Source organism: Oryctolagus cuniculus, chromosome 7 (genome assembly GCF_051225735.1).
Source record: "Oryctolagus cuniculus isolate XC-2025 breed Fujian yellow rabbit chromosome 7, ASM5122573v1, whole genome shotgun sequence".
NCBI lineage: Eukaryota > Metazoa > Chordata > Mammalia > Lagomorpha > Leporidae > Oryctolagus > Oryctolagus cuniculus.
In genome coordinates this window covers 79,432,627-79,446,901 of record NC_142873.1, presented here as the reverse complement: position 1 = coordinate 79,446,901, position 14,275 = coordinate 79,432,627, and the positions used below count along the sequence as shown (strand labels likewise).

General features: G+C 45.8%; 1 protein-coding gene across 7 annotated transcripts in view; it reads right to left on the bottom strand.

Moving 5' to 3' along the window:
• TGFBR3 (transforming growth factor beta receptor 3) overlaps positions 1–14,275 on the bottom strand; it is a 216,895-nt gene that overhangs the window by 145,352 nt on the left and 57,268 nt on the right. The window contains exon 1 of one of the 7 annotated variants that reach the window (XM_089300377.1): positions 4,850–4,960. The exons of 5 other annotated variants lie outside the window; for them this stretch is intronic. The gene's annotated coding sequence lies outside the window, so the exon portion shown is untranslated. Of the gene's footprint in view, positions 1–3,436; positions 3,460–4,849; positions 4,961–14,275 lie in introns of those variants that run through there. One more of the 7 variants, XM_089300379.1, reaches the window with a different exon arrangement.

Sequence of the window (14,275 nt, the reverse complement as noted above, 5' to 3'; positions counted from 1 at the left end):
AGAAAGGAGAAGTCCCCTGCCATCTGCTTTGGTCTCAGTACAGCCCTGAGTTGGGTGTGGCTCCAATGCCACGGACACTTCTGTCACTTTCCCTGAGCCTCAGTCTGTCATCTTTTAAAGAGGCACGGGGCAGGCTTTCGGCCTTGCAGTCTTGCAGCTAAGATGCCCATGTCCCACGTCAGTGCCTGGGTTCAAGTCCTTGCTCTAGCCCCTCATCCCAGCTTCCTACCAATGTATCCCCGGGGAAGAGGGGGGATGACTCAAGTACCTGGTTCCTGCCACTGACATGGGAGCCCTGGATGGAGTTCCTGACTCCTCACCTGTGCCTGGTTCAGTCCTGGCCCTTGCAGCCATTTGGGGAGTCAACCAGGAGATGGAAGATCTCTCTCTCTCTCTTCCCCCTCCCCTATCACTATGTCTTTCAAAATAAATAAATCCTAAAAATTAAATTTAAAAAAATAAAACAGGGACAATACCTGTCCTAGCTAATCCCCATGGATGTTATTCAAACAAATGAGATTATGCAACCATACTCTTAAAAAACTAAATTGGGGAGTTCTATATACAGGTGATACCAATAGATATGAAAAATCAACAGAACCTTTCTCATCTCCAACAGTGAGAACCATGAAAACACAGAGCTAGGAAGGCTAAGCCTGGAGTGTGAAAAGGCCTGGACTTCTCTCTCAGCTCTGCCTTTAACAAGCTGCTAGGCCTGGGCTCCTCCCACCCCACCCTCCCAGTTTTCCTCCACCTGTGACCTGGGACGATTCCTACCTACCTGGCCCAAATGCACTAAAGTAATGGACAGCAAAGAATTCCGAGCTACCTATAAGAGATTAAAGGATTAGATTTGCTAACTGAAAGTAGGAAGGCCTGTGTTATAAAAATTGATTGATAAGGAAAGAAGCTGGCTGTTGCTGGGTTCTTCCTAAACAGGCAGGGAAGAGGCCCTCAGCAGACATGGGTGGGAGGCCCACCCCCACCCCACCCCACCCCACCCCACCCCTGCCATGAGGACAGGGCCACAGTATCAGTCACCTAATGAGATGGGGCTTTAGACACTGAAATTCCCCGTGCAAACAGTGGATCCCAATTCCCCTGACTCCACTTACATCTGTGAATTGAAATATCGGGTCCCATTTTCTCCATTCCTGGTTACCATAGAGGCACAAGAACCCTAATTCTAAACATGGATGCCAGCATTCCAGAATAAACAGCAGCTCATGGAGAAGCAGCAGCAGGAGGGTAGAGGGAGAAAATAAATCAACAAGCTACAGTGGATCAGTCGCTCAGTAATTAAAAAGAAAAGAAAATAAGCTATCTCAAAGTTCAACTCCAGGCTGAATTCCTATCAGAAAAGGACCAGAGGCCAAAGACTACATCTGCATAATACTTTAAATCTGAGGCTGGGCTTTGTGAAAACATCTGACGACAGTTATCCAAACAAGGCTTTCTTCCTCGCTACTCACTTTCCTCAATACGTTTCCCTAACTCGGGGGCTTCACTCACCACTCCTGCTGTCTTGACTGCGGTAAGCAAACACATCTAGAGTTGGGCAGAACAGGCACTGTGTGACATATTCTTGTATACCGATTCTATGCTTTTAATTGGCTATTTCCCTTTTGTAATTAGGAGTGAACAACAAACACACACAACAGCCAACAAAATGGGTCAGGGCCCACTGCTGCACGCCCCTCCTTGGGTTGTGGGGCCTCTTTGACTGCTAGGGGACTGAGTTTTGAAACTTGCTAGCAACGATGGTTCCCACACACTGGGGTCGTCTGAAATCTTAGATTCATGCAGTAAGTGTTAACATTCAAGTATAACTTGACCTGGTGGGGGCACATCAAAAGTGAAATGAAGCATTAAGAAAATTAATTAGACCAATTCTTTTAGAGCCTCTTACATAATAAGGATATAAAGTACTTACTGTCCTTTCCCTAGATTAATGCAGGATTTCTGCTACACCAAGATATGATTCTTTTCAACTACTCCTATATAATGATATTCTCTTTACAGAGAGTATCTTAATATCACCCTATATGAATTCATGTAATCCCTTATCGTCTATCCACCCCATGTTGACAGAATCAAACTGTGGGCCTAAAGAGAATTATTGGCTTAGCTAAGAATTCAAGAACTCAGTATCTGGTCTCTAGGTGCACATATATTTTAAAGTAAGAATAACCTTTAACTCTTCCTTGGGTTTTGGACTCACCCCCAGTTTGGTCCAAAAACAAAAACAAAAAAGCCAAAACCACCACAAGGCCTAACTCTAGTTCACGTTAATGGACATCCCTAGCCATCTCATAATATTTTCACAAGAATTCAGAAAGAACATATTGTCCAAAAAGCATGGGAGCTGTGTTTTCCAAGGTCCACATGTGCCAATCTTCAGAGAAAGATTACAGATATTAGCACAGTAATACCCTCTTCAAAACAAGGTCAGCTGCAAAAGAACACTGTGGCCTTGGCAAAGTTCTCAAAGGTTCAAATAGGAACTTTGAGAAGCATGCGCTTGTTTGTTTGTTTGTTTGGTTGCAAATACTGTCTTCAATCACTCCCTTGATTTGAAGCCGGAAAGGATGCAAATCTCTCTCTCAGTCACGATAGCCACCTTCCTGCCGCTGCTCTAAAGGCTCGAAAAGCAATCCCTGTGGACACCAATCTGAAAAGGCCTTGGCACTGCCAGGATAAATGTTGGCCCACGTATTCCAGTAAGGCCATGAGGATTCTGAAGGTCAAACAAAATGTGGATTATTTCCAACCAGAAAGGAAGTCTGTGCTTTCTGGAACAAGGACTCCAGCTCAGCCTTGACTTGGTCCACCACGAGACACGGAAACCAAACCCTGGGCCAGGCCTCCAAGTTTAATCAGCACTTTTTGAAGGATACTCCTGATAATGGAAGGCTGCAAATATGCTTGAATTCACATCTCCCTCTGCCTTGGCTGTTTTCTTTCACAGATGCCTATACAGATATTGAAAATAATACTGTCCTGGCCGGCCGGCGCTGCGGCTCAATAGGCTAATCCTCCACCTGCGGATCCGGCACACCGGGTTCTAGTCCTGGTCGGGGTGCCGGATTCTGTCCTGGTTGCTCCTCTTCCTGTCCAGCTCTCTGCTGTGGCCCGGGAAGGCAGTGGAGGATGGCCCAAGTGCTTGGGCCCTGCACCCACATGGGAGACCAGGAAAAGTACCTGGCTCCTGGCTTCAGATCAGCACAGTACGCCAACCACAGCGGCCATTGGAGGGTGAACCAACGGCAAAGGAAGACCTTTCTCTCTGTCTCTACCTCTCTCACTGTCCACTCTGCCTGTCAAAAAAAAAATTAAAAAAAAAAAAGAAAATAATACCGTCCCTAATAAAGCTGTAAATCTGTATTTATACATTTGGATTCCTGCACTGCTAGTGAAACACAGCTTGACATATTACCTTTTTCTTTTCCATTCTACCAAACGAGCGTCCACAAATCCTTCCTGCAGGAAATAGTTTCCTCATGGTAATCATGCTGAAAAGGGAAAATAAGAAGGAAAACCAAAAGAAAGACAAAGCTTTTTGAGGCCTACTTTTTATAAAGGAGCTACATCCCTGTTTTTAAGCATGCAGCAATACAACCAGCGGCAGCTTGCAGGCCTCTGTTACAAAACACCCTCTTCCCTTTTTGGCACTCCTAAAGGATCCCAGCTGGTTTTTCTGCAGATGGGGAAACCGAGGCTGAGAGAACAGAAGGCAACAGTTCAGCTTGTTAGTCACCTCGCAATACAAACACGACCGCCCTGCCTGACCGTGCACACCTGCTCTCTCAAGGAGCCCCGTTAACAACGCACTAAACCCAGCAACACCTAGCCAAGAGGTCTCCAGGGCCTTTACGAAGTCTCTCTCTGGGAGAAATCACCCTGCCCTTCCCCCGGAATTCCTGCTGGACACACACCAGGGTGAGGGCTGCCAAGCAGAACCATGGTCTTAACAATCCCTGTGCATAAAAGGGGATGCGCTCCCTCACCAATGCCCTGCAGCTCCGATCATCAGGCCCTGCATGGCACAAGCACTCAATAAATATTTGCTGAACAGAATGATTTGATTCATGAATAGCATGGTATTTTCAAGGTTCCACAGGGAGCCGCAGAAGCAGAAATAAAACCTCAAGTTATGATGACCACAGCAACACAGCTCGCACCACCCTGCCCAGAGCAAGTCCATGGCAGGGTGTGTGTCTGCTTGTGTGTGTGTGTGCACGCACGCACGCACATGTGCAGCGATGTGTGTGCTCTGTGCTTGGGCGCACACATACACACACGTCCTCACAACCACACCAGCAGCAGTGCCATCTCTCAGCAGGAACTCGGCTATGATGTCGCATGCTCCCATCGCCCTCGCTGCTATGTTTTTAAGCACGCAGGGTTATACAACCAGCAGCAACTTGCAGGCCTGTCCTGTTTTCACTCTTTACTATCAAACCAGATCATTTCCCCCCTCACCCTGGCTTTTTTTCTTTTTTCTTTCTTTCTTTCTCGAGGACCTTACGGTGCAGCAGGAAGCAGAGCGGAGCTGTGGGGGAAAGCTGACTCTGCACATGCCTCCTTGTTTTCTGTTTTCATTCCAGCACAGTTGCGGCTGGAAACCAGTGTGTGGGCTATTCCCAGCGGACCTTTGTCTCAGTCCCCCATGCACCCAAGCATCACCCTGCACCCACTACTACTCAGAGAGGTGTGATGCCACTGCGGGAGCTCCCTGGGGCTCTATATGAGGCTTGTCACAGCCTGCATCTTTAGGAACGTCATCAAAATACGTGCTTGGGGAAAAGGCATGAAACGGGATCCAGCGGGTAGCAGGAGCCGTCATTACCTATTGCAAGGGGGCCTCCATGTCTGTGGGAGGTAGGCGGCTACTGTGAGCCCTGACTGCATCTGTGCCTTTGACTCTGACCTATACACTGCATCACCACACACACACACACCTGAGCACACATGTGCTAAAAAGGCTGACGCATTCATTAGAAGATCATTTACTCTATTAAGCGTTTGGGGGTTTGGTTTTGTTTAGTGGTGGTAGTGGTGATTTGTTACTTTTTTCCTTCCAGATTTTCTTATCTCTTCCTCAAACAGACTTGATGACTTCTTTTTATTTTCTATTGATTTACTTGAGAGAGACAGAGCCCCTTATCCACAGATTCGTGTCCCTAATGCCCATAATAGCTGGGGGTTGACCCAGGCCTAAGCCAGGTGCCTAGAATTCAATCTGGGTCTCTCACAGAGGGTAGCAGAGACCAAACTACATGGGCCTTCACCTGCTGCCCCCCAGGGTATGCATCAGTTGGAGGCCAGGATCAAGAGTGAAGCTAGGAGGCTGTGGTGTAGCAGGTAAAGCCACCACCTGCAGTGCCAGCATCCCATATGGGCACCAGATTGAGTCCCAGCTGTTCTACTTCTGATCCAGCTCTCTGCTACAGCCTGGGAGAGCAGTAGAAGGTGGCCCAAATCCTTGGGCTCCTGCACCCACATGGGAAGGCCCGGAGGAGGCTCCTGGCTCCTGGCTTCGGATCAGCACATCTCCAGCAGTTGCAGACAATTGGGGAGTGAACCAGCAGATGGAAGACCTCTCTCTCTCTCTCTCTCTCTCTCTCTCTGCCTCTCCTTCTCTCTCTGTGTGTAACTCTGACTTTCAAATAAATAAATTAATCTTTAAAATAATCAAAAATAAATTTAAAAAATTTAAAAAAATAGAAGTAGAGCTAGGACTCAAACCGAAGCATTCTGATATGTGATGCAGGTATCCCAAGCAGCATCTTTGCTGTCCCAAAAGGCCACCTCTGGTAACTTATTTTTCAACTTGAGATTATTTCACCATCAAAAGACTCCTCCTGCAATTCACAGACACAGGTCATTTTGCCACAGTGATTCCAAAAGGCTGCTCACACCTACAGCAAGGGACCCACAAACATAGACAAGAGGAAGAGCTCGGAAGCAACCTTCATCCTGCCCATCCTCCCACCCCAGGGTCCCTGGTAGAGAGACCATTTCTCTAAGAGAGAAGCCATCCCTCAGGCTGAAAACAACCCTCTGACCCAAATAGCAACAAAAATTCAAAGGAAGCTGAGACAATTCTTCCCCTGAGAGCCAATCTCCTGTTGGGAGAGGGCCTCCAGGAGCTGGCAGCATCTAAACATACAGCTTTTCCTGGTGGTGATTTATTTCTTAGCAAGACACTAATTCCATACAATAGCAGGACGTGCTGTCAGCCCCCAAGGTCTCTGGGCATGGCCACCACCACGGCCACCTGAAGGCATGCGCCACGCTGCCAAGCCTGACAGGTCACTGCCTGCACCACCACCCCGCCAAAGTCCAGGGGATGCCCCTCATCCTCTCTCTGCCCAAACTATGGTTCTGTTATTTCAAATACATTTCACTTGTTATCACTTATGCCTCTAAGTTCTCAAGGGGATGGATGTACCATCTTCAGGACAGTGGGTTACGAAACACTAAATTGATCGTCAGAAGATAAGAGTTCAAGTCTTGACTTGGTTTCGTAAAAGCTGTGTCTGTTTATGCAAATCACAATCTTTCTGAGTTAGTTTCAGATAAATGGTGATTGGTACAGGCTGGTGTTGTGGTGCAGCAGGTTAAGCTACTTCCCCTATCAGAGGGCCAGTCTGAGCCCCAATCCAATCCATCTTGCTACTAATGTGCCTGGGAAGAAAGCAGATTATGACTCAAGTACTTAGGTCCCTAGCACCCCTGAGGGAGACCCGGATGGAGTTCTAGGCTCCTGGGGTTGGCTTAGCCCAGCACCGGCTGCTGTGGGTATATGGGGACTAAACCAGTGGATGGAAGATCTCTGTCTCTCCTTCTCTCTCTGTCACTGTGCCTTTTGAATAAATAAATATACATATATATATATTTTAAAAAGTGGTGAATAGTAGGACATTTTCATGAGATTTTTACAAGATGTAAAGGAAAGAATCCATAAGAAACCATCTGGCACATGTAAATGCTTACCAGCCTTCTACCTATTCAGCAATCATAATAGAGGGCCAGGAGGAACATTTTCAAGTCTTTTACAATCTTCTCAGTCAGGTTTGGCTAGAAACTTAACTGTCTAACCTCTGCATAAAGGTATTACACCACAATTGTAATTATATCATATTGTAATTGGTATAATTATAAATGTACCAACTGTATCACACCAGAACTTTACAACCTAACTGCAAAGCCATTACAGTATTACAAGCCTAGGTGTTAACTGCCATAGTGTTTACAATAGAGAAATACTGGAAATCACCTAAAAGCTCATCAATCATTGCACATCTGTATCATGAAGTACATATCTACATTTAAAGGAGTGTTATTTGTTAAATATCTTAACGATATATTAAGGCTTTTTCATTGCAGAAGAATGTGTAGCGAATGATACAATTCGTTAACCCTCTAACACCCAGGGTACATTTGCAGTTGGATGTATCTAAGTTATAGAGAATGGACTGAATGGATAATCCAAACCATAACTAGTTCTTAGCAAAGGTTGGGGGGCGAGGCTGAGGAGCAGCTGGCAGCCAAAAGGGACTCTGATTTGCTGTTATGGGTCATTTAACTTGTAACTTTGCAAAAGTATTCGAGTTATTATCTGTATAATTAAAAACTAAAAATACATGCCTTACTTTATCACACAACTAACTGTGACCACAGCCAATGCGGGCTGAGCAGTCTCTGCTCTTGGGGCACTACTGCAGGACAGCATCTTAGGGGGCCCCAAATGGCAACAGTCCCAGGTGTCTCTGGGAGGCAGCAAATTCTGGTCTCCTTTATTTGAGTAACACCTTCCCATTGGCTTGAGGACTTTGGTCCAATTTCCTCTTCTCTGTGGTCAGCAACCCTGTAGACCTGGAGTTTTGCCTGGGCTCAGCAGGACCCTGTAGCAAAAACACCTGGCTTTGAATCCTGGCTCTGCTTGTACCATCCAAGACTTTGCCTCAGCTCCATCATTTGCAAGATGGAAATAGTCACCCTTCACAGGGATTAGATAATAGAGGCAAACATATGACACACACGAGTGCACAACAAATGGCAGCTTTCACCGTTACTATTATTAATCAGGCAATTCTCTGAGTTTTGAGGTCATCTGTAAAAATAAGGGCCCATCTTTTGAAAGCTCTGGCTGTAATATTCAACAAACAGGTGCTATGGGAGAAAGTGAAGTGGCACATGCTGAACAGCGCAGCCAGGTGGCAGAACCAGAGCCCAGACAACTCCCCTCAAGGCCTCGCAATGCTGTGACTTGTGTGACTGTGAGCCTATCAACAGACACATTCGCATCCTCCTACTGGCAGAAAGAAAACATTTTCAATTTTCCTTAGTGTCTGCTATAGGCTAAGAATAGCAAAATTAAGGCAACTTAGTGTGACTTTGCAAACACAGCCTTCATGTTCCAGCCTCCTCTTTTTTTAGGGCAGAAGAGCAAGTCAAACCCCTGTAGAACTAATATCTCTGCTTGTCTGAATCTACTTTTGGGGCTCCGCTGAAATACCATCTCCCTTATTAGCCTTCCCAGATCCTCCCAACAAAAAGCATCTTTCTCTTTGAACTTACCTGGGCTTTGGTGTTCAACTCCACCAATTTCTGCATTCCAGTACAGTTCTTTATGTGCTTATTTTCTCTCTCTTACAGGCCCCTTGTGATGCCGATATAATGTTCAACTTACTCATCCACTCGCAAGCATCTTTTGGGTGCCTCCCAGATGATAAGTACATGCAAAGTCCTGGGATACAGAAATAATAGCACATTCTACATCTTTAAAGAGCCCAGAGTCTAGTGGGAAAAAATGAGCATCCAAGGTGCTATGGGGCAAAGAGGAAGAGCCTCCTTAATCCACCTTAAGGAATGGGATGATGAGAAGGGCCAAAAAAAGGCTTAGCAGGCCAAGTGGTATCTGCGGCGATTCTTAAGAATTAGGATGGGGTAGACACCATGCTGCAGTGGAGTTAATCACCACTTAGGACATCTGCATCCCACATGGACCACCTGGGATGGATTTCCACCTCAGCTTCTGCTTCAGCTTCCTGCAAATGCACCCAGGAAGCAGCAGATGATAGCTCAAGTACGTGGGTCTCTGCCACCCACATGGAGACCCAGTTGGAGTTCCAGGCTCCTGGCCTTGGACTGGCCCAGCCCCAGCTCTGTAGGCGTTTAGGGAGAAAACTAGAAGATAGAAGATATCTCTCCCTCTCCCCGCCCCTTCCTCCCTTCCTCACTGTATATGCATGTGTGTGTCTCCCTCTCTCTCTGCCACTCTAAAAAATAAATAACTTAAAAATAATTAGCATAAGTTACCCACGTAAAAAGGATAGGAAAGGAAAAATCTATATTAAAATCAATATAGGCACATCTACTTTGGAGAACTGGTGGTAGTTTGTTACAATGTTAATGATACACTTACAATACAAACAGCAATTATACTCCTAGGTATTTCCACAAGAAAACTGAGGCCATGTGTTCACAAAAAGACATGTGTGCAAATGTTCACAATCACTTAACAGCATAACAGCCAACATAAACAACCCAAACATATATCAACAGGTTAATAAACAAATTGAGGTATATAATGGAATATACTCAACACTGAAAAGGAACAAATTACTGATGCATGCAGCAAACTGGCTGTTCATTCCCGCTGAGAAAAAAGCAGGCAGCCACAAATTCCAGAACAGAGTTTGGCATTGTGGCACAGCAGGTTAAGCCACCACCAGCAATGTGAGCATCCCATATGACCACCGATTCAAGCTCTGGCTGCTCTGCTTCTGATCCAGCTACCTGCCAATGCGCCTGTGAAGGCAGCGGAATATGGTCCAAGTGTCTGGGCCCCTGTCACCCAGGTAGGGGGATCCGAATGAAGTCCTAGGCTCCTGGCTTCAGCCTAGCTCTTGCAGCCATTTGGGGAGTAACCAAGAGATGAAAGATCTCTTTCTCTCTCTCCTTCTCCCCCTCCCTCCTACCTTTCCTCCCTCTCTCTCTCCCTCAAACACTACCTTCCAAATAAAATAAATAAAAATCTTTTTTTAAAATTCCAGAACAGGCAGAACTAACCCATAATGACAGAAAAAATAGATCAGTAATTGCCTAGGATGGGAGAAACTGACCACACAGGTACATGATAGAACTTGGGAGGCAGGGTGAATGATGGAAAAATGATCTACTCTTGATTACAGTGGTGGTTACATGAGCATACACATTCACCAAAACTTATCAAAATGTTTCCTGGAAATTTTTTCACCAAAATTAATTTATATTTTAATTCCATTTTTCCATGAACTTTGTGTCATTTCCTTGTACATATATCTGAAACAATAAAAACACATACCTATATAAAAACTTGTAAATGAATGCTCACAGCAACCTTATGCCTAAAAAGTCTAAAAAACAATTCAAATGCCCATCAACCAGTAACAGATTAGTAAGATGTGGTGGTAGCCATATAATGGAATATTATTCGGCCATCCATCAAAAGTAATGAAGTACTAAAAACATGCTACAAGAGTGGCATGCTACTGTTAAGTAGCATGGAAACAGGCTAAGCGAAAGAAGCCAGACACTAAAGGCCACATATGATATGGTTCCATTTAGATGGGATGTCCAGAACAGGAACACTGAAGTGGAAATCAGATTAATGGTTGCCAGGGGGCTAAGGGAAGAGAAGATGGGCGTGACTGCTAATAGAGAGTTTCTTTGGGGATGGTGGAAATGTTCTAGAATTGGTTGTGGTGGTGACCACACAACTCTGCAAACACACTAAAAACTATCGAGCACTTTACATGCATGAATAGTATGGCGTGGAAGTTATATCTCAATAAAGCTATGCGAACATATTTAATGGATAAGGATAACAACACTCCACATGTTTTAAGCAATGTTTGATAAAAGCTAAACATGAAGAAATATGAAACAACCCTCTTCATTCAATTTACTCAGACTCATATTAGTTCCCTACTATGTGTCCAGTACAGTGCCTATCAGTACTGAGTAAGACGGAGTTCCTGGGCCTTAAGAGGCTCTACTTTATGAATGGGGAGAGCACATTAGAGGGCCCCATAAACTTGTGCCCAGTAACTGAAGGAACACAAACAAGGGCCAGGACCTCCTGCCCATTACTTTGTCCTTGACCTCTTATCCCTACATCACGGTCCTACAAGATGTGCATTTATTCCATTGTGAATGTCGCTCACATTTATTTTTGGTAGGAGGCCCCTTTGGTAGGCGTTGCCATAGAATCTCCAGCTGATCAGCCTAAACCCATTATTGTAACTCCATTACTCTTCAGCCACTGAATGTAAAAGGAGGCATGCTCAGAGTTCGGAGGAAGAAGCTCTCTCACTCTTAAGAAAACTGAAGCCAATGTGTGCTTCCTCCGTGTACAAACTCATGGCCCTGAGAGCTACCGACAGCCATCCCTACCACCATCAGATTTGTCTTCAGTTGAAGATGAGCCTACGGTTGGTAAAGCAGAGACAAGACAACCTAAGTATTGGAGGAAATCAGTCAGGTTGCAATTCTTTCCTGTCCACCACTAGTTAAGACCATGCCCCCTGCTATTTTCTGTTCCCTTTGTGTCAGGAAGCACCTACAAAACAGGGACTGGGAGCTACACCTCTGCTTCATTTCTTCCGTTCAGAGCCTAGCACTTAGTCAACCATCACAAGCCACAAGTCCTGAAAAAGCAGAAAGACAATGGACAGAGTTATTACTTTGTTTTCATTATACATCTGTTCACTAACTCTAAATATTTTTCGACAATAATTTAACAAAAATTTGGCCCAAATAAAGGCCCTCCCTATTAAAACAAATGCGCACAATTTCATTTATTGATTTAAACAAAGAACACACTGTACCAAGAAAAGTTCCTGTCCCTTTCCCTCCACCATTTCCCGTGGTGCCAACGTGGAGAAGCACAGTAAGCTCCTTGGGGTGAGGCCCCACACGTATGATACAAAGTGCCAGCATCTGGCTAATATTTGGCATTAGGCAACATAGCAACAATCACAGCTACAGAACCATGGGGCATACAGAGGCTGGCAGTTACAACATGGAATGGTACTGGTTTCTATTCTCAGCGTGTGTCACTGACTTACTGACAAGAAAGTTAAACATAAAAAGGGACCATTATCAGGGGTGATTAGGACAGAGTCCCTGCTGGGAGGAATTAAGAAAAAACCCAACAATAATCCTCAAGTCTCCCATTTCTCAACAGTTTCAATTTCCTGCTCCAAAACTTTTCTAAAACTACTTATTTAAGCTGACTGCTCCTTCCTTTCCCCAGAGTGAAGACAGGGAAGCAGGAGCAAGAAGAGATACAAATGACTCCAATTGGCCCCTCCCCTTCTTAAGGCTTCTTTGTACTCAAGCTACATGCAGTAATTGACTAATTCAGCAGTTACAATAACAAGCCCTGGTACACAGTAGGCACTTGACAAATGCTTACTGCATGACCTCAGGAAATTAGGAAAAAATATCTGAAGGCTGGACAGCAGAACAAAGCCTCGACTTGCTAACCAGGTCCACTTGGTCATAACAATGCATGTCATCCAACTGGTTTGGGTAGGGCTGCTGTCACTCTCTGCTCACTGCATGAATCAATCTACTCAGTTCCTCCAATCCCCATCCAGTATGCAAGGTGGGGACGGCCAGGGCAGGCATGACTCCCAGCTGGCTTGCTATTGACTTCACTGAGAAGAGATGCCAGAGAAGCACATTTATCGGCACACTGGCCAGAATTGCATTTTGGTTAACGTCTTCACCTCCTACTGGACACTGACTCTGGAGATCACCCTGAGGTCTGCTTTGTGAAGCCTGACGGCATCGGGCAGGACACACGCCAACAGTCCTCTTCCTAACCCTCCACAAGAGACCATGAGTGCCACGACAGCCATGGAAGGGACCTGGGGATGCTGACTTCTTTCGCTACCTACAGTTACTCAGAGCGAAGCACTGGCTTCACCTATACTAATATTCAAGCCCACAATGAACCCTCAAATCTAACCATTTGACACCTCTTCCTGTCAACAGTGTCCAAGAGCAAACTTACATTGCACACAAGTACCCCAGCCAAGACAGAGAGGAAACCTCAAATTCACAGCCCAGTATTTAATGTTCGACACCAAAAAAAAAAGTATGGAAATTCTTGTGTGGTTATACGTTAACTTCACTCCTTAGTTACAGGAAAACTAACGCTGATCTTGTCCGGTTAATCAACAGGAGAGTTCATCGGAATCAGCATGAGCAAACAGTGCGCTGGCCTTAAGTAGTGGACAGAGAAGCAAATGAGCTTAGCTTCACTCCCCTCCCCCACTGGATGGCTCCGCTGCACAAGGGATGGCAGCTGGCCAAGTCCCTAGGCACACTGCTTAAGTTAGAGGGCTGCCCCGCCAGGAGAAGATCTGAAATCTTCTAGAAAAGGATTCAGGTTTAAGCCTACGTAGCCATCACTATGGTCATAACCCACAGCATCCCACCCCACCCCATCCCTCTGCCCATTTCTCCCCCAACTTCTTGACGCCCACTCAGATCAGGAAGGGCAGGTGAGGGACTTCTAGGCCTCCTCAAAGCAGTGAATGGTTCCAAACTTTAACAGCCAAGGCAGACTAGCACCTACGTCAAGGAGTTCCTCTTCCCCTGGCTCATGTTCCTGGGCATCTGTTCTTTTGGCAAATGGTCAGGGCCTCTTGACCTCCCCAGCTCTTCCTCCTCCACAGGGCCTCCTGGGCCACCGGCCAAGCAGATCTGCGGTGAGGCAGTCTGGTGCGTGGAGGGAGCCCTGGGATGACATGAGAAGCCCGGGCACTGGCTCTGACTCTGCAAAAGGCAAGTGCCCAAGGGTGCATCTGAGTGAGGCCGAAGGGCACATGTGCTGCAAGACTCCAGCCACAGAGTCCTAAAAACCTAGATATGCTAGAATGTTCTCCCAGAACACAGCAGGCCCCTGAAAGGAAGTGCTGGGCTTCAAAGATGTCCATGGCTCACCACTTCCCAAAAGCACCAACTGTGCTTTGCTCACAAAAGGCCTTCATCACTCAAAGAGGACAAACCCCAATCTCAGATGTCTCAGACAAGGGTCCACTCCAGAGGTGCAGACCCAAATTTAGCTTTTACAGTCCACATAAAGACAGACCCTAAAATAAGGTTTACAAAAAGATCCTTGGTACTAAACACTGATTCCATCTAAACCCACAGCTAGATGCCAGGCCTGGGCCACGCAAGGCTTGCTGTGAAAACGGCCCATCCCAGCACC